Source organism: Melanotaenia boesemani, chromosome 16 (assembly GCF_017639745.1).
Source record: "Melanotaenia boesemani isolate fMelBoe1 chromosome 16, fMelBoe1.pri, whole genome shotgun sequence".
NCBI classification, from domain to species: Eukaryota; Metazoa; Chordata; class Actinopteri; order Atheriniformes; family Melanotaeniidae; genus Melanotaenia; species Melanotaenia boesemani.
In genome coordinates this window covers 20,965,615-20,991,254 of record NC_055697.1, presented here as the reverse complement: position 1 = coordinate 20,991,254, position 25,640 = coordinate 20,965,615, and the positions used below count along the sequence as shown (strand labels likewise).

Here is a 25,640-nt window from a genome sequence, read left to right as displayed (position 1 = left end):
ACTAATGACGGCCGTCCATCTGCATACATGCTTACAGCTGTCTCCCATCCTCATCCAGGTAATGATTGTGTTATTAACCCCAAACCCTTTTTCAAATTGTTATTAACTGCTGGGGGAGAGAGTGGGACTCAAACTGTCCCCTCACCTGTCACCAAAGCACCGTTGAAGATGGTTTGATCCCAGCTGGCTATCAGTCACTGTCAGAGAGAGCTTTGGAGTGGGATTGCAACCCAAATACAGATCCTAATAATGACATCCTCATTACTACTTTTTATACTACAGGTTTTATTAATGCTGTGATGGCGGTCTTTTTAAGTAATTTGTGATATCAACAAAAACTACAGTAAAACAGAAAGCTACCACTATTCTGTTTGTCTGTAACATTATAAACATGGATGCTTGCCAACCTCATTCATCAGCAAAAAGACAAGTGAAAACTTAGCTTGAAAATATGTAAATTAAGTAATATTTGTTTGCCTTTACATCACGTTTTGCACACTTGGAAACTGTTAAAAGATTTATGTTAGCTACGCCTTCATTACAGCATATTTCTTGTTATATAAAGCAAATTTGATAGATGAACGATGCATTTTTTAAAAAAAAAAATCTGAAATTATAAAGGAATATTTTAACACCTATTTGGATAACCGTTTCACAAAATTCCCCCTGTCTTTAAAATATGTATTTAAACCCCTATTAATAAATCTTAACTCTACTGTTGTTGAATAACCTAAAGGCAGATTTATGCTCGCGTGGCGTTTGAGCGCAGTCGTTTACAGCGTAGTTAACACTGGTGAGTTTGCTCTTGTGCTCGAGCGTAAGGGGTACTTTTCGTTTGGTGTTGCAGTTTCTCCTCCTAAGCTGAAGGTGGCAGCAGGGGTGGTGTTGGCCGGTGAACTCACCAGGTTGGAGTTCTTTTTAACGTTTACTTCAATTCGGTAGGTATTTTCTGTTTTAAAACAACAGTGGTGTCCAGTATGGTTCAGTGTCTTTATTAGCTTGTGGAAGAAAATGAAGAAAGAATTCGATCAGCCTTTAATCGTCTTGATCCACTAGTTATTGTTTTTAAAAACGGTTGTTACCACACAAATTCAGCAAGAAGATCCAGAGATCCGGCAACATGTGATCCCAAACTAATCACAAGGGAGTACCGCCACATAACCGTCTGCTTAGCAGGGGTGCTCGTCAGGTCTGGAAGAGGTGCACCTTGAGCCTCTGCGGAGCTACACAGCACCCACAGTGGTGACGCAGACATAGCACGAGTATAAATCCGCCTTAGGACGAGACGCACACTGACTAGATTCTTCAATGCTCAATAGTGGATGGGCCTTATTGTGTAACTTATTGGTAGGAATAAGTCATTCAGAAAGTTAAGATACGCAATTAGTCAGGTCATTTGACTGGTTGGCACCTCAGCTACGATTTGAAATAAACTGAATTTCCAAAGTGATGCAGATGGGACCTAGATTTCAGTTTGGTAATGTAAGACATGACTCCATTTAAAGTGGTCGCAACTTTGTGATGTACTTTTCACTTATATTCTAAGTTGGGTATCTTTGCATAACATCGGGACATAAATAACGTATTCACTGGCGTGCACAGATAGAGCCTTGGTGGTGCTGAAGCACTTGCCCTTGCCGTCAGGGCTAAAAAAGTGCCCTTTTTATCAGAATTGTTTTTTTAAATATACTCTCTATTGTATGTGCCCCACTGTACTGACGCAATCACACACCCCTTACACACACATGCACGTGTGTGTACGTCCGTTTCGTTCCCATTGTTTCTTTGGCAACGTGATCACGCAAAGTGGGTGCCAACGAGGCACATTATAAGCATGTGCATTGCAGCAGCTGGACTGTCCGCGAATTTACCTCCCACCATTCCACCTGCCACTACTCAGATAACACTGAACTTTTCCGAGGGCACCTTTTGCTCCTAAACTAAGTCTGATACCAAACTATTCGTCCCTGTTGTAAAGTAGCCTGTCTGTCTCATTACAGCCTAAATGGCCGAATGCCCGCTTAACGAGCTTGGCACCAGCCATAATCAGTGGTACCTTGCCAATTGTTAGGCTAAGTGGTCACTACAAACACGGGTATGTTGGGCTTTTTCTTCCGTGAAGTTTTCACAACATATTTATAAACCACATTGCACAGCGTTCTCCTGTTGTTCATCTCTTTTGTCGCAGATTGTAATAATTTGACAAATCGTTTTTTCTTTATTCTAGGCAGCATTATTCTAAGCAGTCTATAACACTGTTGGCATCGGCTTTTATCAATTGCAGCATGCCTAGAAAAGAGAGGTAAGAAAACAGAAGTTAAAGGAGCTATAACCAGGCAGCTCAGGGAAGCAGCTCTGTGCTGGCCTGGATGAAGCCATCAAGCAGCAAGGTGGATGAGGAGGAAGATGATGGAGAAAGGCCAGAGCCAAAACCAGAGTCATGTTAATTGTTTAACGCCTTTTAATAATTAATAATAAATAATAATTCCTTACATTTCTATAGCGCTTTTCTAGACACTCAAAGCACTTTACAATGATAGGGGGACCTCAGGTTTTTAAAAATGAACTCTTTCACAAATGTTATTGAACCATGTAAAAGTGTTCACAATGTGGTTTGGCAATGCCAAATCTGGTACAAGCTATATTAGCCCAGTACATTATTTTGTAGGCCCACAAATATAAGTTGTTTCCATGTTAGGCTTATAGCATTCACAGTGATCTTGTATTTACCATTGTAGGCTAACAATGAAATGTTGACCATCATAAATATCCAATTAGAATTTGTCTGCAGAACACAGCTAGTGGTAAGGCATTGAAGTCAGACTATGGCAATTGCAGTCTGGTGTTAGTCTTAGTGGTGTAATACATTGACTCTTGTCACTAAGCAGTCTTACTCAAAGGTGCATCACTCTATTCTCACTACCGTCCCACAGCAGACCATCTACCAGCATGGAAGATGAGAAAGATAAGGAGAGCAGTGTCAGATCAGTACCAGGTTCATGTGCAGTAACATATTTCAATAAATTTGCAAGTACATAAAAGCCTGTAATGTGTTATTTTCACACTATAATTAAGCAAAGGTGGTGGTTCCACGCTCTCTGCAAGGTGCCCTTTTTTTAAACTGATCACCTGCACCTCAAAATGTCTGTGCACACCACTGAATGTATTAACTGTCTTGCTCACATTCATCTTCTTGCCAGCTCCTGTGCTACCTCCTCTTTATTCAGCCACTCATTAAACATATTGTGGTTGAATGGACATTTTACTTGCTACCAAACATTACTGGATCCAAGGGGCAGAAAAATACAATTGACAGTTGGATTTTAATAAACTTCCTAGAAAATTAAACCATGAATTTTCATTGTTTGTTAATTCACATTGACTCAATAATTAATTCACTCAAGTACAAGCGATACCTCATAATTGTCCAAACCACTTGTCTTGATAAGTCAGTGTTCACTTTCATACCTGAGCTCCCCTTCATCTAAATAGCACTGCACGCTTCTGACTGTAACATTTTCTTCCTCTAAATGTGCTTGTTAAGCAGCTCACTCAAAGACCACACAGACTAGAGGTCTGGTTGGGTCTTATCCTAAACCAGGGGTCTGCAGCATTTACTAATTAAAGAACCAATTTTTACCACCTGTCCCCCCAAATAAACATAGTTTAGAGCCACAAGAGCTGTTTGATTCTTCACATTTTATTGCTCATAGCAATAGAAAATCTCAAACCTGCGAGTTGATCTACACAACTCTGCTCAATATCGTCAACATCGCTCAACTCATCACAAAGGCCACGAAAGTTATTTTGTTTGGGGACCTGATATACTTTTTATTAAAGTATGTTTGCACTGTTAAGCACAGAAGTTCTGAAATCACTTTTTTCTTTTTCTTTTCTTTTTTTTCTTTTCTTTTCTTTTCTTTTCTTTTCTTTTAGTGCTCATTTTGAATTTGGTATTTCCAGCAAATGCTGTATGTTGGTTTTGGAAATGTCTTTAAATGTTAAATTTTTTGTTGACTGCTAATTTCTCTGCACAAATTGAGCATATGGGTAAGCCAGCACCATTGGCAATGAATGGAAATCAATCTATTCATGCATCCAGAATTGCTCTCTATTTTCTTCTAGAGCCATTGAGAAAAGGCTGAACAACCACATGCAGCTCAACAACCATGGGTTGCAAACCCCTGTCCTAAACCAACAATATTGGAAGTTGGTTCTTTGCTAAATTATGTAGAAATGAGTACTGTACTACAATCTGATCCCTTGATTTCTGATTATGGAGCAACTATACATTATAGACATCTGAAAAGTACTGTTGACAGGATTAGCTCAGGCACTTTCTTGCTGGTGTCCCCAGTTGCAATATCAATAAAGGGGAGATTAGGGCATATACTTAGAGCAAACTAATAACACACTGTCTTTCATGTCAAGCCCAAAGCCCTGATAATCTGTCCAGATCACAATAGTGTATCTAGAGTCTTTAGCTTTACCCTAGCCAGAGTTTCCAGGGGCCAAGAAGTGTTTTTGCATCTGGACAACATGTAGAAAATGCATAGAAAAATATCTGTCTTTGTCAGAATATCTGAGTTTATGGGTTTGTGTTTTTTCAAATCAAATATGCTACTCTCCAAAATGAGGCTGCATCATAAGACCATAATATGCAATGGTTGTGTCCCGTACTTGAGTAAAACGTGAATGTTTATTGCTTTTGGCAAGGCATTAGGAAAGAGAGAAACATACAAAAAATAAATGAAAAAATAAACTGACCGAACATTGTATGGATCTGAGGTGGATCTGGGGTTGGAGGAGAGATGTACAGCCGCAGGCGTGCCCCAGTGCCCTCTCCCAGTGATAGATATGCTAATACCCTCCATTCACTCCACTTCACTCCCTTTATTTCCCACAATTAAAGCAAACGTCAGTGAAACTGTAATTAAGCTGTGTCCAGGCAAAAGACTGCCTGCTGCTTTTAATGAAGCCCCATTGATTCTCCCTTTATTTGCTATTGGTCTCCCTATAACATCCACAGGCCTGAAATAAACACAAGTTAAAAGTGCAGCTCTTCTCATCCAGGCTGAGCATTGTGCTGGACTGTTTAATTAAACTAAACGATTGCTAAGCACATACAGAGATGGTACCAAGTGTGTAAGCTTGTGTCACTCACTCTCTTGTATATGAGCATTATGTCACTAGATGTGTGTGTGTGACTGCGATTCATGACCCAGCTGCTCTGCTAATGAGCAGAACTACTGTCTCCTCACTATAAGTCTGAATGGCTGAGAGCTTTACAAGTTTCCAAACAAAAGCAAAGCATTCTCTTATTTGTAAAACAGAGATGACCTCAAATACTCAATACCTTACAATTTAAAAAAACACGGAAACCAATTAGCCAGATTGAGCTATTGCTAAAGGCAAAATTGGTCAGATTGGAAGTCTAATGTGAGCACAATTAAAGATAAAAGGTTTGGTCAGGCAGAAGGGCTAAGTCAAACCGATAATTGGTGAGAAACAGACAGAGATACTCTGCAGCCACTGTATTGTACAAACTACATTATTTACTTAGAAGTATTAAGATGTGACACTATAGTTAACACTACAGAGACACATAATGCTTAAATTAGGAAGCTTGTTCTCCTGTCAAAACTGCATATGGCTACATTTGTATTGTCTTGATTCTTAGTGAAATAAGAAAAGCTTCAATCCATAATAAAACCATTTTGTTTGGGAAGAGATTTCCTCTATAAAAGAGATAATGCCCTGGATGACAAAATGCATTTCCTGCAGAATAATGAACCAACTATTATTTGTTTTTTTTCCTCCTCCTTGTTTAAGAAAACATAACTCCTTGGCACAGCAGGTATGTACTTGTATCAATTTGACTTGAGAGAATAGTAATATGGGTGTCACAGCAAACTTAAGGCTAATTTTGTTTTTCTACCAATGAATAAGCTTTCATGGTAATGTAACTGCATGTTTGTACTGACTTAAGGACCTTCCTCAAGCTCAAAAGGCTGTACACAGTCTTTCTAAAATTAACTGGAATTGGTTAAATGTAAACTTTTAAAAATTAAACACAACATTCACACAATCTGAATGTTTGCCTGTTGTTATTACAGATGCATTGAAAAGTGTAAGCTTCTTAAACTATTAAGAAAAAAAAAGAATTTCTTTAAGTCTCTGACTTTGATGCTGCTGCCCCAACAGATGGCTACCTCCTCAAGAACTAGTTTGCTCATTCCTGTCTCGTAGATGACTCTGTTACATATACAGTCTTGTCTGTTTTCCAGCTGACAGGTATTTGTGGTCCTCCACCTCCAAGGCAGGGCAAGGCAAATTTATTTGTATAGCACATTTCATGTACAAGACAATTTAAAGTGCTTCACATAAAACATTAAAAGCATTACAGTGGGGTGCAGGAAGCAATAACAAGTCCATTAAAAAAGGAACTTTCAAAGAAATAAAATAAACTAAAAACAGAAAGAAAAAAAGCTAAAACAAAATAGATAAAATGCAAGAAATACATTTCCAGTGTGGGGAATTTAACAGTTGTTTTAATAACAGGCAGCAAATAGAAATGTCTTTTTTTAAACTGCTGAGAGTTTCAGCAGACCTGCAGTTTTCTGGAAGTTTGTTCTGCATGTGAGGAGCATAAAAGCTGAACGCTGCCTCTCCATGTTTAGTTCTGACTCTGGGAACATAAGTTAGAGCTGAGCTGTCTGTATTAAAACAGCAAAGCGCACTCATGCTCAGAGAATCCACAAGCAATTTACAGATAGAGATGACGCATGGTGCCTATGGCAGGGCATACAAGCTATCATCAATTACAGGCCTGCTCCACTCTCCTGTGATGGTGATGATTCCCTTCCTGAGGCTCTGAACCAGTTTAATGCAAGGTTTGAGGAACAGAGTGGCTCAGTGGTGAGGAAAGACACACCTGATAGCAATGACCTGGCACTCTGCCTGTCCACCTCTGAAGTGAAGGAAACCCTGTTTAGAGTCAATCCACGGAAATCTGCTGGATCTGATGGTTTACCAGGTCGTGTGCTGAGAGAATGCACAGCTCAACTAGCTGGCTTCCTTACCGATGTCTTCAATATCTCTATTACCATCTTTGTTGTCACAACCTGCTTCAAGACCACCACTATTATCCCAGTACCTAAGAAATCCACAGTGACCTGCCTCAATGACTATCTCCTAGTTGCTTTGACATCTGCCATCATGAAATGCTCCGAAATGCTATTCATGAGACACATCAAGTTGTAGTTACCCATAACATTGGATCCAATGCAATTTGTCTAGTGCCCTAACCGCTCCACAGATGATGCCATCAACACCGCTGTTCACTTGGCTCTCACTCATCTGGACAAAAAGGGCACATATGTCAGGATGTTGTTCATTAACTTCAGTTCAGCATTCAACACCATTATCCCTCAGCAGCTGATAAAAAATACTGTGTGGGCTGGGCCCGAGCACAACACGTGTTGTGCTCGGGCCCAGCCCACACCAACTCAACTGGATCCTGGACTTCCTGGTGGGAAGATCCCAGGCAGTCAAAATTGGGAACAGGAAATCCAGCACAACCGTCCTGAACCCCAAGAGTGCACGCTCAATCTGTTGTTGTTCAAGCTCCTCACACATGACTGTGTGGCAATGCACAGCTCAAACCACTTGGAGAAAGAGCTTGGGGATAGAGCTTCTTTCCCCAAGTAGTGAGACTGCTCAATCACTCTTAGTGCAATACTCATATTAACTTAAATAACAGTAACTCAATCTGCAATTCTACTTGCAACTCAAATGCAAATCACTGCACTGCACCATATGCACTGTATAAATTACTGCTATCCTTTGCACCTTGAGTAAACATATGAGAGAGTATGTGAAATAATGTAAGAGAGTGAATATGGGTGTGAGTGTGTGCTTGTATGTGCACTGTGTGCATGTGGCTCTCAGTGTGTGTAAATTCATTAAATTATCTTTATTGTTTACTGTGTTGTAATGGTATGTATAACACCAATTGCTTCAAGAGAAACATTGTTTTGTGTCACTGTGTACTATGTATATAGCTGAAACAACAATAAAGACTACTACTACTACCGCTACTACTACTGCTACTAAAAAAAAAGTAAATTTTGACCCTGATGACCTGAGGGATCTAGTAGGTTCATAACAGACCAGAAGGTCCTGAATCTAGTTTGGTCCTAAACCCTTCTCCTAAAATGTTAGAAGTGCTTGGCTTACTCCTGTTCTGCTTGAAATCAAATTTTCCATCACATAGTGAATAGCATAAGTAAATTGAAGCTGTTTTTTATTTTTTATGACCCATTTACTGTACTGTAAATATGTAAATACAGTCATTTGTTGGCATGGCTGTAAACCGGTATAGACTTGGTTTTCATAGTAGACGAGATAGATATAGGTTTACAGTAACTGTTTCAAAGCAGTTAAAACATAAAAATCTAGTCAGTGTTCTTAATGTGTAAATGCTTTTATTGTATATGTAGCCTGTACAACGTTCACCGACAAATCCTTCCTGCATTGCATATTTGTATATTCAAATCACTTGTAAATACATGCAAATAAGCACCAAATAGACAATTTTTGTTTTAGAAGTTTGTTACTATTAGTGACTTACCAAAGAATAATGTTCCTCTAAAGAAGATTTACAGGTTACAGTTTCAAAAAATGTCCTTAAACCAAAATGGTAGTGTTCATGTGACAGTAATAACGGCTATAAATCAAAAGCAAAGGAGGAAGTTAATGCTGGAAGAACCACACATTCTGCAGAAGCAGGGTGTTGAGTATATGATTAAATAAATAAAAGAAAAGTAAAACAACTGACATTTGTGTCTATTTCCTAGAAACAACCAATGTTATTCGCTGAACAGGAGTATGATTGTACGTTCTGTAATCATAAGCAGATTGTTATCATTTTAAACTGGCCACACAGGCCCTTCACACAAAGGAAGTTTTATCTCAAGCCATATGAATCTCACCCCAGCAAGAACTGAGCAAGATCAGAAGCCTGACACATTAACACAAGATCAGTCACTTTTTAAGCAGCTAATGGACAAACACATTTGAAAATACCTAAATTTTGTGTATGATGTCTGAATGTGGAATATACAAGCCTTTGCAACCCCCCTCTTTTTTCTTACATTCAGTCAACTGGCATGTTAACAAAACCAATAATTAAAAACACATCTTTGAATACAGAAACCTGTGTAATACATTGTAATGGGTATTACATCAGAACAGAAGGTACATTAGTTTAAATGCAATGCAGAAGCTTCTTGCTCATGTCTACTGTGGCTAAAAAGTGTACAAAAATGATACAAAATTAATCACCCTCTAATGACTGAATAGTATGACTTGATTTTTAAAAAGGAAAAATGTTATTATTACTAAAGCAGGCACAGAGAGAGTGAGAGAGATCAGGTTTGGGGGGGGGGGGCAGAGGTTGGGAGTTGGATAACAGGTTTAATGGTTTTCCACCAGCTGAAACCTGCTGGAAAAAGTCATTTAAACACATCTTGTGTCAGTCGACAGAGAAAATAGCTTTAGCCCACTATTAAAAAAAAGAAAAAACAAATAAAAGAAAGGCTGTTGTCTACAAAGGAGCTTGAAATATTGCATTTTCCATTCACTTGAATCTCTTCATGTAATTGCAAGCATGCAAGCACAGGTAGTAGCTCTACAAGAGTGAAAACTGCTTTGGGTGTTGGCCAATCTCATAAATGGCACTGGTAATTAAAATAAACATGCTTAGTCTAAAAGCTTAAGACACAGACATAAAATGCCTCTTCGATAAAAAGAGCCTTATTATGTGATTCTCTTTCTTTGCATCCCCCTTCTCTTCATCCACTGTTTTTCTCCCCCTTCTTCCCCTTTTTCCATCATCCCTAACAGATCTTCCGATAAATTAACTGCTTTTTAGTTTGCAGCTCCGGTCCCCATTAATCCATATAGGAAGAAGTGTCGTCAAGTTACACTAGAGAGAAGAGAACTGGTACATTTTAGCGATGCAATTAGGCCCCATTAGTCTTGGCTTTAATTAGAAGGCTGGAGCGTTGATATTTCAAGTGCTGGTTTGTGCTGGTGTTCTGTTTCCCCGCAGCATCGCTCGTCTCCGTCCTGGAGTAGGAGTCTGTCTGGCGTGGGTGCCGTTTTGAGCTTTTTAAGTTCTATTTCTATTCTGATTCTGCTATATAGTGTTAAGTTCTTATATTTTAGCTTTGTGTTATTATAAAATAATGAAGTACTAATATGTCAAATAAAAGGGGACTGTGAGGAAAAGACTGAACGGGAAGGCTCTTCAAGCAAAGGATGGCATTAGAGGAAATTAGAGGTGTTAATGTGCCAAAGGGGAGAATAAAAAATGTAGGAGATGAAGAGGGCCAGAGAGTAATAGGGAAAAAAATCAGTGGAATGAGTGAGGAGATAAAACCTGAAGCCTCAAAGTCAAATTGATCTGCTTGAGGTGCCACATTTAATTGTTAGCCAACAGACAGACATGACATCTTAGCCCTGCCGCGCTCTCCCCAGCCACATTAGCCAACCGCACCGCTTCATGTTCACAGAGTGGAGGCAGACTGTCTGGAGGAGGAGCAACACTCACCATCCCTCCATCCTCCTTCCTGACTCATCACTCCTCTGACTCTCAGCCCACAGCAGAGGGGACAACAAGAAAGGTCACAGCAGACCAAAAAAATCACAGTGTGGAGCTGACATTTCTGTCTGTCTTGGTCGATAGGGCAGAATGTTAGATGCACATATAAAGATGTCAGACCAAACAAAATAAAAATAATGAAATAAAAAATCTAATCTCTTTTTCTGCCAGAAAAAAGCCAAGGCTGTGTTTAATGAAAACATTATTTTTTACTCTGTCCTGCACCTCCCACCACTACATTTCACTTTGCTAGGAATAGTTTATTAAAAACAACTGAGCTCATTACATCCAATTAAGTCATGATTCATCTGTTTAGATGGTATTAATATGGTAAGCACTCTGTTTAGATCAAAACACACATAAATGCCATCTCACACACACACACACAAACGCATTAAAACAGGCACGTTTACATAGTTTAGCTATGAGGAACATAAGAATGATAATGATGAAGATATTCCTTTAGTCTACATTTATACTCCTGGTAATCATTGAGCCCTTGACATTTTAGTTGTAAAACATGACCCCTTTAAAAAGACTTTTAAAAATTACATATTATGGAAATAATAAACACACTGAAGTTCTCGACACTTTAATCATATATTTCAATATGGTTTGGCAGAGTATTTGTTCTAAGTGTAGCACCCATATTTTACAAAAGAGGTGTCCTTAAATATAGTTAATTCATTAATTAATATTAATTAAGTTAATTAATATTAATTAACTGCAGCTAGCCTACTTCTTTGTTATTAATTAACTGCTATATTAATCTCCTTTAAACTCTACTTATATGTTGCTATTTATTATCCATTGGTCATTAGTGGTAAATAACAAATTGAGCTTACAAATCATGTAAAAACATAATGAAGTAATCAATGCACTTACTGATTAAGCTTAGAGTTGGATTTTTTTCTTTTTTTTCCAACCTTATGATGTATTTTCACCCTCTCTGTGAAGATATTAATACACCAACATACAATGCCTTATTGTCTGTTTCCTCCTTCATACTGCAGAACCTGTTCAGTCTCCTTGGGGCACCAACTGTAAAGGTTATAAGAGCCTGCAGTCCAACAACAAGCCTGTATCTTTTTGACATTACAACATACCACAACACAAAAACGCCAACTCTTTTCCCATTATTGTTTCATCTCTCCTTCAAATATGTGGAACAATCTAATCTGACTTCCACTGGGGTCCCTGCAGCAATACAGTATGTCAGCTGCTTGGTGGAGTTGTCCTCATGTTGACAACCCAAAAAGAGACCCCAGGGTATGAGACAATTCATCTAATAAGAATCTATGAACCTGTTTACATGACCATCAAAATCTGATAACAGAGTAATCAGATAATTGTAATAATCAGATCTAACACATGCACCTTTGGAATGAAATATTTAAAAAACAGAACTTGTCTACATTTTCCAATCCATTATCAGGTTTCTTCCAAAGTATGTAGTACATAGTGACGTAACTTTCTATTATTCTTAAAACGTCCAGTCTTTATTGGCCCCAGGCTTAGTGTAAGCTGCTAATTTGGGCACTAATAAGCCTGCAAAATAGACCACATTTGAAAACTGTACCTCAATATACTCTGCTGCGCTGCTGCACTCCTTGATATTTTTCTTTTATGTTCCACTCAAGTTGAGAGTGCATTGCTTTTGTCTTTTTAACAGAAAACGTTGTCAAGATAGAAGCAACGTCATGGGCATAGAATTGGGTGGGGACAGTAGGGAAATGTCTCCACCAATATCATTATTTGCTGTCATTTGCTGTGGCAAAAACAGCTGAGAGATCTGGGTTCTCTAAGGGCAACATCACTGCTATAAGTCCTTCCTTATAACCTGTTTCAACTGTTATGATTAGCTCAGCTTCTTGATAACGTTATTGTCTGTCCCTGCTGTCACTCACTCTGCTCGATGAGCTAGCGCTTTTGGTTAGTGAGAGCTAGTATGCTAATGGTGGTTGTGTCCCCAGTCAGAACTTAAGGAGCAAAGAAAAGAAATTTAGATATGAAGAGTTATTTTAAGGGTGAATCAATTTAGTTTATAGATGAAAATCCTATTTAATTTTTGGGGGTATGGTATAAGGCCGGTTAACTGGAATCTTGATTACAAAGCAAAAAGAAGCTTATTTTGGACAAAGCAGGAGAAACGTCACTTTTCATGTTACAATCTTGTGTTTGTGGTGTGATAAATGACTTACTGGTGTTTACATATCGCTGTGGTTTCCTCATCGTATGAGACACGGAGCTGAAACACATAGCCCCACCCATTAAAACTCTTGGTGAAATTAAAATCAGGATAATAATTATATAAAAATGAACATTCCCCTCATACTACAAATTCTAATAAACTGCAATGAGTCAAAATGTTCACTAAAAGATTTTCATTTTCAAAAATATTATTGCTAAGAGTGATGATGTTCTTTGTAACTATGTTTAACGGCTTTTCGGCCCTGCCAAAGTCTAAAACAAACCTATGCCCTTGCATGGCGCAGTTTTTTGCACATAAGCATATGTAAAGTACTAAATAAATTAGATGTACTACATGCACAAAGACACTGGAGTATTGGAGAGAAATTTAGGTGTGTTAATCCAGTTTCTCATGATCAGATAACTGCTATTATCTGATAAAGGAAATCAGATTATGCTGCCTACATGATCACTTGAATTATCTGATAACTCTAGAAAAAGGGTAATGATCAGATTTTGTGTGCTCGTAAAGGGGCTCAATAGTAACTCAGCATTTTTGGTATGAGTTTGTATGTATGTTTGCAAAATGACTTGTGACCATGACAGAAAAGAGATATAAACATTGCTGATAAGATGTTATTTGTTTTACCTAACTATTAGTTATGAATTTATTTACTTTTTGACTAGGTTGTTAACAAATTATTCAATTACATAAATTCTGACCGAGTCACTTCAACAGCCATGTAATAAGGCAGTGAAGTGTAAGAAATGTGTCAGAGTCAGGAGGCTGACTGTGTCCATTTTTCAGGCAGTGAATCTTTGGCAGCTTGTAGCAAGGTTGAGACCAGAGCTCCTTCATGTCTCTGTCTGTTTACAGGGCAAGCAAATCAAAGATGCGTCTCATTTCAGAGGCTGTAAAAGTGCGCCTGGGGAAGGATCAGGTGTCTCCGATACACCCAATCCTCCCTGAGCAGCCTCTACTTAGAGGCTACCAATCCATGTATCCTCTAAATGAACACTGCATACAAGCAGTGTAATTAAGTGTTCTCGGAATAAACCGTGTTATCTTTTTAAGTAATCTTAAAAATGCTTTCAGTCATCACAACTGGGTTTGTTTGTGCTTGAAGAAAGAATGTATTGTTTTCATTTTTAAATCGAGTGAAATGACCTTAGTGTCAACTTAGATTTTGCTGACCAGCAACCCTGAGCATCATTAAATTATCATCAGTCAAACCAGGAAGATTTCCGGGTTTACCAGCTATGACATTTTAAGCTTTCCAGTGTAACAGGAATACAAACAGGGCATATCAGTTTATAATACGCAGCTCTATTAGTGCTTTTAGCGCATCTAGTTATGGGTTTCCTTCTCATTCTAAGGAAAAAAACAATCAATGGAGGTTTTATGTAGTCTTCAATTGGAATATTTTGTTTCTTGTGGTGTATTTGTTTTCTGAGTGGTCACAAATAAAGCCCATCTCATTGAAACATCAATTTATAATCAGAGCACTTGTTCACCCAAAAATTAAGAAAAAAAAGTTAAATAAAGCACTTCATTGCAGTGTTGCTGCAAACGGTGTGAAATGAAACATGACTTAATGTTTTTGATGCACTTTTAATGATCAAAATGTATTGCTGTGGTATTAAATGAAAAAAACCTGTTTGGCTTGTGCTCAGCTGAGTAATTTAACAACAGACATGTTGGCTGACTGGATGAGACAGACGCAGACCAGGCCGAGCATCTGAGGCATACGTCTCCTGACATTCAACAGCATGCATGAGCCCACAGGCAGCTGAACGGCTTCCATTTACAAATATTTAACAATATCATGTTCTTAACACAGCAGCTCCCCTGGGTTGTACAAAGAGCCCTGTGAGAGTATAACTGGATGTCAGTATTGGGGCCTGTATTGAACTGAGAGCATCTGGAGGCAGAAGTTGTCTGTCCCATGTTCATGAGGGCAAAGAACCACCATGGATAACATCCTAGGGGATTCTGCCTTCTGCTGTTGTAAGACATTATAGGAGACACAGGCAAGGCCTCATCGTCCCAACACACACACCTGCCACCACATAGACACATGCATATACACACATTTTTCACATAACATGTGGTGGCTCTCTTTCTCTCCCTCCTACCCTTTCCTAATACACACACTATCACACACACATAGTCGCTGACTCCCCCTCCTGATTAGCTCATAATGGAGGGCTGATGTCCCCAAGACCCTCGGGAGCTCCCCAGGGAGCCCTCCATCTCTGACCCCTATCTCCACCTTGCACTCCACCTTCTTAAAACACACTAAATAATCCTTCATTTGACAGGAGCTTGAATGAAATTCAGCTTAGAGCCGCATCATTTGCCGTGGACAATAGAATATTGATAAATGAGCCTTGCTATTCTTTTTGTACACCTAGAAGGAACGACATGCAGGCTGTTGTGCAGTGATCATGGTAACAATGATTCCATATTTGCCTTTGATTTTGTTGCTGCAGTCTTGAGATTTAACTTACTTTTTTATTATTACTCTTTTTATACTATTATACTGGTTATATAAGAAATTCATGTTTTCATTGCCCTTATGCAGTTGAGCTCGTGCCACCATGGAGAAAATATCCAGGAGATTCATTAGAATAAGCAGTTAATCACTGCACTCTAAAATAAACAAAACAGGGATCCTAAACATGCACCTATTAAATCAGCAAGCAGGGGTAGATGGCTGCTTTTAGATGCAACATTTACATGTAATTATCTTCTTATATAATTAAACACAATCAGTTAACAAGCATCTTGCTAACAGGCCACATTGCTTACCCAAACAAGCGGCAGTGAGTGAGTGAGTGAGTAATTAGAGCTCGACACACCAGTGTTAATGGAAGTGATCTAAAAAATCATCACTAGTGAGTGAGTGGAGGAGGAGGTGAAGAAGGAAGGGAAGCAGAGAAGAAATAGATCACTGTAGGTGATACAGAAAGCAAACTTCAGGATTAAGAATATTAATTGGCAAGGCTAGAATGAAATGACTGAGTGGGTGTCATCATTGAATTTTGGTTTGAGGACCCACAGTTTCAACACCAGAGAAATTAATATCACTTAATGTGAAGAGTAATTTTTTTCAATTAAGTTGAGATATGCTGCACTGACTACTTTAAAATGAGCAAACATTCTGAACCTTTACACTGAATCTTAAATTGAAATGTAAACAAATATAGTGAATGCTACCATTATAACTGGAGTACAGAGTGGTGGAAATATAGGAAAGATAATAAGCTTAAATGAAGGCGTTATGTGAATACCTTTAGCTTACTATATATTATGCCAATAGGCATTTTAAAAAGTCTCTTCTTATTCACTTAACTTGCAATTTGCCACATTTCACTACATGGTACACCTCAACTCTGCACTGGCCCTTTTTTCTTTAATTTAATTTTCCATCATGGAGAGTACCGGGGACTGGTACTTATTGTAGCACAACAAGAAGCTATCTATCAAATGAACGACTTGGTTTTGTTAAAAGAGGACCAACTATTTTTCTTTATCTTCGGTTAAAAATGTTATGTTATCAAACAATCATATACTTTCATATAATGAGGTAAATGTATATAAAGGATTTCCTTTGAGCAAAAAAGGTCAGGCTTTAAACCAGTGTGGAAAATCTGTGAGCATATCCTTGATATCAAACTTTGATCTTTCTACAATTAATTTTGTTGCTTAAATTTAGATTAAACTTGAAACTTAGAAACAATCAAAGGCTTCCACAAAGCTTTTAAGTACTGGGATTTTTCCTTTTTCTGTAAATCATTCCACACTATTCTTACAGAGGATTGCAAGCATTACATTTCTTTGTGATTTTAAGCAGAGCTTTAAATCACAAAGAAATACATGCATTTCAGTTGGAGGTCTCATTTCCATTTGCACAGCATTCTGAGATTTTGAAGATGAGACATGAGTCATCATCTGGTACCCTAACATTTTTAGCATGCACTTGATGTTGTAGGAGGATCTTAAGGTAAGCAATGATGTTTCGCAAATGCATGTCTTGTGGATTACGAGCATTCTATTATGAACTGTGTTACATCTTAATAATAGAAACACTCCTAAATGCATTTTTTTCTAATTCTGTCAGTACAAAAAGAGGAAATAGTTGTGTCCAAGAACACAAACCACTATATTACGTTTCATGACGGCTCCACAAACTGCTGTGTGTGCGTGTTGGTTAACTTTAGTGTGTACGGTATGTGTAAAAAAAAGGTGTGTTTTACATGACCTGTTATAGTGATACAGCTATTCAATAAACAATAGTGAGTGTGCTTCACTGATGTTAGCACCGACATTGTGACACCGAGGTCCACCCTCAGTTCAACCAAACACTTTCTTTTGATTCTATACTACACAGCCATGAGCTCATTCTGCCTGCGGCAGCAGTGGGACAACAGAGTGAACTTTGTCACACTCTGCTCTGCACTATCACTTACTTCACTGTCTGGGAGTTTAATACTCAGAGATGTTTCATTCCAGGTTTACTCCTAACCAAAGCATTTGCAAAATGCACACAAGTGATGTAAGATATAAATTAACATGATTTCCAAGCTTTTCATTCCAATTATAAATTAAAGTTTTCTATCAAAGTACTCTGGTTAATATATTCTGTTTTGTTATTGCTTTGTTTGAAATTCTGAATGCTTTAATTGCATCACAGCACACCAAGTGCAGAAAAATATATATTCAAATTATAAATGACAGTCCAGTGAATTCTTTAGGAAATCCGAACTCTCTCCTCTTTTTCATACCCTGCAGCTCCACACCGCAACAATAGTTAGTCTTCACATGTCATGTCAACCCACAATCCCCTCAGTGCTCACCCCACTCTGTCAACCTTGTCACAACCACCACAGATAACCTCCTAATTCCACACATGAAATCCCAAATACCCTCAAAGTCAGCACCATTGTTTGGTTATTATTGGTTATCAAGAGTACCCAGGTGAAACCCACAACAACACTGGGCTAGCTCGGGTTCAAAGAGCCACATTGAATGGCTGCCAAAATTACTCACAATGACTTGATCGCAACAGCTTATGTTGAAATTATGATACAAACTATGCAGCAAGTGAGTAAGGAATATCAGGTCCCTTTGTCCCGACGCTTTCTATTGAGTTCAATAAACACTTATGCACTCTAAAGGACTCAAGCTCAAGAAGGGACAATGGCTCCCTTCAGAACTTGACACCAGACCTTTAACAATACAAAAATTACTCTATCCTCCAAAGACTAATTGATATTATTCGCCTTTTGATAAGTCAGAGGTAGGCAGACGTAATAGTAAAGAATATACGCACAGCTTTTGATGGCCAGTAACATGAGTAACTGGTGTATACGAGACAGAAACAACCAAAATGACCAGTTTTTAGCTGCTTTTTTTAACCAAAGCTGTGATCATTTGTTTTCAAGGCAATGAGCCTGTAATTTGAACAGGGATAGACTTTAAAAGAGGAATCGTCTCTCTGTACTTAAAGGACTTGGAACCGTCGGCCACTGGCCTGTGAGCATATTGGTCATTGATATTCTCTCTGTGTGTCACACTGCATCTGGACTCTGGACACAACAGCTGAAAAAGCCCTCAGAGCCAAGGTGAAACAAATACATTTGCACTTCTTTCTTTGGCAGCCAGAGCTGGCAGGTGAAATTGGTGGCTGTGTAGCTGGACAACTTGGCTGCAGTGCCATCTACTGGTGACAGACACCAAGACTGAGACGAGCACACTTGGGAAGCAGGAGGTAGGAGACAACACAAGAAACATTTTTATGGATTTGTGTCAAAATAAACAGGTACACACTGTTTCATATCTCTATTTGCCTTTTTTAAAATCATGCATGCCTTTTCAACCTCAGCAAAATGGCACCACTAACCACTTGAATAATTGCAAAGATGTTATTTTATAGCATACCTCACCCACCAGTCCATATGTTGCATACTGAATCAAGATCTACAGAAGGAAGGGTTGCGGGTGACACAAGAAAATAACAAAAGTATCTAAACTTTTAACTGTTGGCTACATCTTTAGGTAGCCAGAAAAGAAACTTCACAAGACCACAAGACACATATACCTTTAACACAAACCTAAAGCTTGTGATGCACCTGGGAGCAAAAACAGCCTCTCGGCTTTGTAAAAGCAGACTCAATTCATGCACTGTGAATGTAAAATAAAATATTTAATGTGGTAAAAACATCTTGTTTATTAAGCTAATTTATATCTTCCTGCAAAAACATAATGCATTTTGATTTTTTACATTAGCTTTCTTCACTTGAGTATTTTTATTTTTTTTATGTTTTATCAGCATTAAGTGATAAAGACTCAAGAGTTTTCTACACAAGGCATAAAAAGGCCTGTAATACATCACCCACTACTAGAATGAAATGGGACATTAAGGCTGACATTATGACATCATGCAGAATGCCTCAAGGACAAATATATATCATGTTTATCTTTAACAGATGATTAATTTGTGACAGGGGAAAGAGATCCCCACTGACTGCTGCATTCACTGATACTCAGCTGACAGTTGTCAGACTGACACTTCAGTTGCTGCTGCGGTAAGCTGAACGTTTTTTGTTTTTGTTTTTTTTTGTTTTTTTGTTTTTTTTTTTTGTAATGCAACAGTGAGAGCTACTTGTTTCCCAACTGACTGAATATTTTAAACAGATGTTTGTGCATGTTCTGTCCAGGGTTATTGGCGTACCAAAATTGCACATTGATTAACAATTAAAGAACTAAGTTGAGAAAAGACTATTATGAAACTTAAATAGACGAGAGACAAAAGCAAAAGGGTATAATGGCATTTTTTTTACAGTTGAGTTTTTTTTTTTTTTTTTTTTTGCCACTTCTGGCCTCCCTCCTCATCCCCTGAACCCTTGGGAAGCAGCACGCCGAGCTCTTTCATTTGAGCCTGCATTATGCCCCTGTATCTCTGCTCATTTTTCATCCCCATTGCATTAAGTATTGATATTGATTTCTTGTAAATGGTGGCGAAATGGATGGCTCACACTTTTTTGTGTTATTGTTCTGCAGCACTTGTAGGTAATTTATTATGGCTTAGGGTCCGGTGAGGCCTCCCAGTTCTGTGTCCCTCCTTCTGATGGAGCATGCCTACCTGACTAACAAAACACACTATCAACTGAGAGGTCACTCATGAGGAGAATGAGGCATTAAGAAAGTGCACATCTATAGCAGCACCAGTGCGCACATGGACCGCATCCCCTTAACACCGCTCACACTCATGATCCAAGAAGAGGGTCCTTCCAAAAACCCAGCAAAAAACTGAAAACGATCACTTTAAAGGTATTTCTGAATCTTGTCATAAGAGTTTGGCAGTGAGCAACTACTTTATTTCTCTTTTCCTCTTATTTTTTTAATATTATTCTTTTTAGTGCCGACTGTAGCAGCACTTGTACTGAAATCCATTCCCAGTTTTGTGACAAAGCGTGGCCTTCTTGACAAACTAGAGTGGTTTACTTGCATTGTCATTCTGGCCAATTTCTTTTCCCTGCTGCTGTGGCCTCAGCAGTCTATTTGCATTTCAATAGCCTCTCTGTCTGCCTGTATATTGCCTGATATTATGTCCGCCTTGTATGAATTCAAATTCAATGTCTGCATCTGCTGCTCCACTCTTAAACAGTCCTCGTGATAGGTGAACCATATGAAATAAGACTTGCCAGTAAAACACAGGAATGATGTGTGATGATGTAAAACAAGACAAACACATTATAGAGACTTGTTTTGGGATTTCCTTCAATTCAACATCTTGTCATACCAAAGCACGACAGATCAATCCTACAGAAAATAATTGGAATTTACATGATTTTTTAAAAGAACTATAATGACTTGTAAGTCTGGCAAGAAGTTTATGTCTTTTTCTAGTTTTATCTTTGCTATAGTTGCAGAGCAATGGACAGAAAGTGCTTGTTCTGAGGTAACAAAAGGCTCTGTGGTAAAACCGATATGTCCTGTTTACTGTCTCTGTCACCACAACACCAGCACTTGGCCACAAAACCTGGCTGGTGCCATGGTGTCGGACACCGTGGGTCACATGACCCACACTAACGTCCCACAGAGGTCCCTCAGGTCTCCCAGAGTGCCATCCTTCCGTGCTGATTCTCTCTCCCTTACAGGATGGGATATATGGGATGTCAGAAGCCCTCAGACAATTTTTTTAAAGCCAGAAGGATTTACTGGAATATCTGCTTTTAAAACGCAAAACACTAACAGCTGAATAATCTTTGTCCATGAGATATTGCAGAAAGGTGTAAAGAGGATAGCCAGTTGAGGTTTACATGATATTCTTTTGTCAACAAACTTTTGGGGCAGCAATGCTAACAATGTCACAAGTCTGAGACTGGAGCATTGTTGTTTTTCTTTGATCACACTTTTTTATCTGAATAAAAATTAAGTGTAAAAATGCTTTCTCTTCATATATAGACATAAAGGCATGTTTCTGCCCGTCCTCTTAATGTTAACCTCTGCCAAATGGAGCTTCTGTTCAGAAACAATTAAAGCCAACCAGTGTTCGGGTGCGCAGGCAGGCTAACAGCTGTGTTTGGGCCACTTGTTGTGCCTCCAGCACAGATAATTACAGCAATCCAAAAGCAGAGCAGCCGCTCGGGGAGTTTAATAATGTACAAGTAGTCGCTATCTCTTTATAGATCATGTTACTGCAGCACTCACTGTCGTGTAATTTAGATCAATCAAAAAATATGGCAGAGCTATGAAACCAGTGCCTTTGATAATAGTTGGCAGGTAGTAGTCACCCCCTGTTGTCGAAGCATCTGATATAAAGGGCTTCATTCCGCCCTCCATCAAGGGGCCTGGTGCGCTAGGATGTGTAACCCAGGCAACAGATACATAAAGCATTATGGGACTTGATTTAATTTGTCTAAATGGGAGCTGGAGTATCTTGGTTCTCAGTTCGAATGTCCCTGTTAACCACCACTACAATGTAATGGGCCCCTCAACTTGGATTTTATCCTGCTGGTATATAAGGTTTTACTCCATATGAGTTGCTGTGTACTTGTGTCTATGTCTGTGTGCATGCAGATGGCTTTGGTTACAAAAAATGTTGACTTCAAACAAATAACTTAAATCTTGATCAAATGTTTCACTAGGAAACAGTACCCATAATAACACAGTACTACCATAAATATGTCCCATTGTTTCATTGAAGGTCCCACCATTTACCTTTATAATATTTTGGGGTCAGTAATTTAAGTGGAGGCCAAAGCTCCTCATAGAACTATTTGGCTTTCAGTGTATATAAAAGCTATGAAAGTTATCATAGGTCAAGCTTTGTTCAAAGGTATGAACTCTGCTTGATTTGGTCCATTGTATGTTTTCATACAGCAGCTCCCTGTTTCAGTCCATTTGAAGAACTATTTGAACCAAGACAATTTAGCCGGTAATTCCTGGGTATCATTTTTTGCCTTTGCATGGGACTCTCCTTGCCTCTGGCTTGTTTTTAAACAAGTCAAGCAGCTTCCTTTTCTCGTCCTACTTCTAACTTTTCCTTCATCTCTCTCCTCCTGTGCCTTCAACCCATGGGTCTATCTATGTTTTAAATGGCAATTCATCCCATTCGTCCGCTCAGCCACGTTAAACATCAATTTCCTCACCGAGCACACATTACGACCCAATAGAAGAAATAAAATCTCAGTCATTTATTGTGCAACTCCCCCTCTCTCAGTTTTCTGGCACTGCTATCCACCACTGGAAACCCTCATCAAAGCAGCCCACATCCAACAACAAGAGAGCAGTACACAATGATGCTGATGCCATTTAACTTCCTCTTAAGTCGTTTTATACTTACTGCAAAACAGTAACGATTCCAAGGGCCTTTGAATTCCTCCAAGAGGCACTGGTTTTATAAAACATGCATGAGGTGTTCAGTAAACAATGCCCAATGGTCTTATTCCTTTTAAATAAAACTATTTCCATGAAATGTAAGAGAGGCTTTAATATTGCCTTAAATATTAAAAGAGAGAACTGAGCCTCATCAATTTTTCATTTATTGGGCCTGTGTGTAAGGAGTCATCAATCTCAAAAGAAATTACTGACATTTTCATTTCAAATAAAAAAGGGTACACTTTATCCAGCGGTAATAGGGATTGCCACTCTAACACAGGGAGCATTAAATGGCTTCTGGAGTGCTGAAAATGAGAGAATTTTCTTTTTTGTCTCAGAATTGCAGTATTTAACCTTGTGAAGCAAACATGCATGAAATTGCTAAATAAAATGCAACACATTCCTGCTAACACACCAGCCTTTAAGGGAGGATGAAGTTCATTACAAATCAATAATAGTCTTACCTAAACAGCTGCATATTTCTGTTTTTCACCAAGTAATAACCACCTGGCTGTTTTGCTGGTAGTTGATATTGATATCTTGTGACATAAATTCATTGCTTGAGTCCACTGCTGTTATGATATATTGTTATAAATGTCTCCATCATTACAGTGCCTTGCCGCTTGTTTGCCTTTAGGCTTGAAGGTTTGTAATTACTGCACAATAAACAAATGGTTTGGGTAATGGGGGGAAAAAGGTCTGGGGGCCTACAGGCAGTGGGACAGGATTAAAGGGAAAGAAACCCACTTTTTACACCCCCAAAAACCTCTCAACCCTCTCCATAAGACCTGTCCCACATCTCACAACAGTTCCCCCCGTGGAATCACCCTCGCTGAATTATAAATCTCCTAGCAGCGCTGATATATCATCAACTGACTTCATACATTGTAGAGGTGGGGGGGGGGTTAGGGTTACTGTAGGCCAGGATTTATAACAAAAGCTTGACATATGCTGCTAATTCACCTTGACAACACTGTCACTTCCTGTTCAGTGAATAATTGTCCAGCAGAAGAAGAGTTTGTATGCAGCCTCACTGCCAGGCACTTCCCAGCACATGCAACTCCACTCATAATGGATGACTATTTGTTTATAATTTCTATACACAAGTCTAGTTGTCAGTCCCCCCGCTCACCCATGTGCTACTGTCTCATTTGCATAGGTAGATTGAGACGCCGCAAGCGTAACAAGGTCAGCCTGCATGTTGGTGATGGAGGACACTGATGAATAGAGCTCTCTCCACATCATGGCACCTTTGTAAATGTTTGATTAGTTTTGAATGGATTACTGTTAGATTATCAGGTCTGAGGCCCAAACCTAGACATGGCTCTGCAGCTTGGAGACAGTCCCTTGCGGGTGTCCTGTGACAAAATGAAGGGTGTGGGTTGACAAAGAGTAAAATAGGAGGAGGGCGAAGGCCATGCTCGTTTATACAGAGTCGTCAAAATGTTTGATAATACCCTCTCTGCCTAAGGTTCAAAATTAAATATTGTTAAAAACAGGGATTTAAAGATAGCTTAGAAGAGAGATATCCTCTATAGATATCCTTTATTAAGATTTGAGTAGACATCATAGAGAGGCAGCTTTAGAAAACAAAAAAAAGCTTTCAAGTAAAGATGCTCAGCTATAATTCTTACATGGAATACATTTCAATAAAAGTTGTTCAGATTTCTGGAACCGTGATTGTTCCATTGCTCCCATATCTGCTCGGCATTCTATGGGTATTTAACGGGTTAGTGGGAATCTCATAGTCAGACAGCGATAAATTTTCTGGGGCTGAGGTGAGATGCTCTTATATTGCTTGTGTGGCAATCACACTGGTGATTATACGGGTAATGAAACATGTGCTTCCTCCTTGTGTCTGCCCCCTTTCATTGCTTGTCTGTTACTATCTCTTTCTCTAACTTTTCTCTCTCTGTGGATAAGGATGATAGATGGGGCGTAACTACAAGAGGGAGCAGTAACCCATCAGCTCCGAGGCCTATTATGCACCATTGGGTGCTGGGTACAGGGAATACAGAGCATGGAGCAGCGACACTATTGAAGCCTGCCTCACAGGTTAACACCAACCCCCGCCGCCGCCCACCCCTTACGCCCCCCAACTCCAATCAGTTTGCGCAAAAAGCTGTCTTGCTTCTTGACAGCACTGCCGCCATCTACTCCCTCTCTTTCAATCTGTTTAGCTTCCTGTTGTGACCTTTCATACAGTCAAATATATTAGCGAGTGGTGCACTCTCATTAAAACAGTGCATTAACCAAAAGACTCTTTGGAGTCTAAATGACAGCCGAAGGAACTGAAAGCTAATAGCCGTGGGCAGTTGGGGAAACTTAACTCATGAATCAGTGTGCTAATGCTGGAGCAGTGAGCCTGGAGCCCTGTAAGTGTACAGCACAATCTCCATCCCCACCTCTTCCTTTCTTTCTCCCTTTTGCTTCTTTGATCTCCATTTTCCTCAGTAACTCTTTCCTTTTTCCCTCCTTTTCACCACTAAATACTATTTCTTATCTCTTATATTAACTATCACTACTATGTTCACCTTCCACTTCCCTCTGACAGGTTTATTCTTTTCTCTCACGCTTTTATCCAATCATCCGTCCTCAGTCCTGCTATCTTACTTGTTTATGTCATTCTCCGTTCTCCTACATTGTATTGCACTTGTCAGTGGCATCATTTCTGCTTTCTGGCTCTCAGCTCTTAGTTCTTTCCCTGTGATCCCAAACTATTTATCCTTTCATTGTTTTCAGCGACAGTGAAAGGAAGAAAAGGGTATACAGAAAAAAGAAATAGCAAAAGAGTGATAAAGAAAAGAAAAAAGAAAGAGAAAAGGGGGTATGAGTAAAAGAGCAGAGACTAAAAGCTCATTACTTTCCCTCTGATGGGAGAAAATGAGTGAGGGG

General features: G+C 39.0%; 1 long non-coding RNA gene across 1 annotated transcript; it reads left to right on the top strand.

The window, feature by feature from the left end:
• Positions 1–1,048: 1,048 nt before the first annotated feature.
• Positions 1,049–24,368, top strand: LOC121655308. Its single transcript, XR_006013144.1, has 3 exons — positions 1,049–1,147; positions 8,751–8,753; positions 24,359–24,368. It is a non-coding gene; the product is annotated as an uncharacterized LOC121655308 (long non-coding RNA).
• Positions 24,369–25,640: the final 1,272 nt, after the last annotated feature.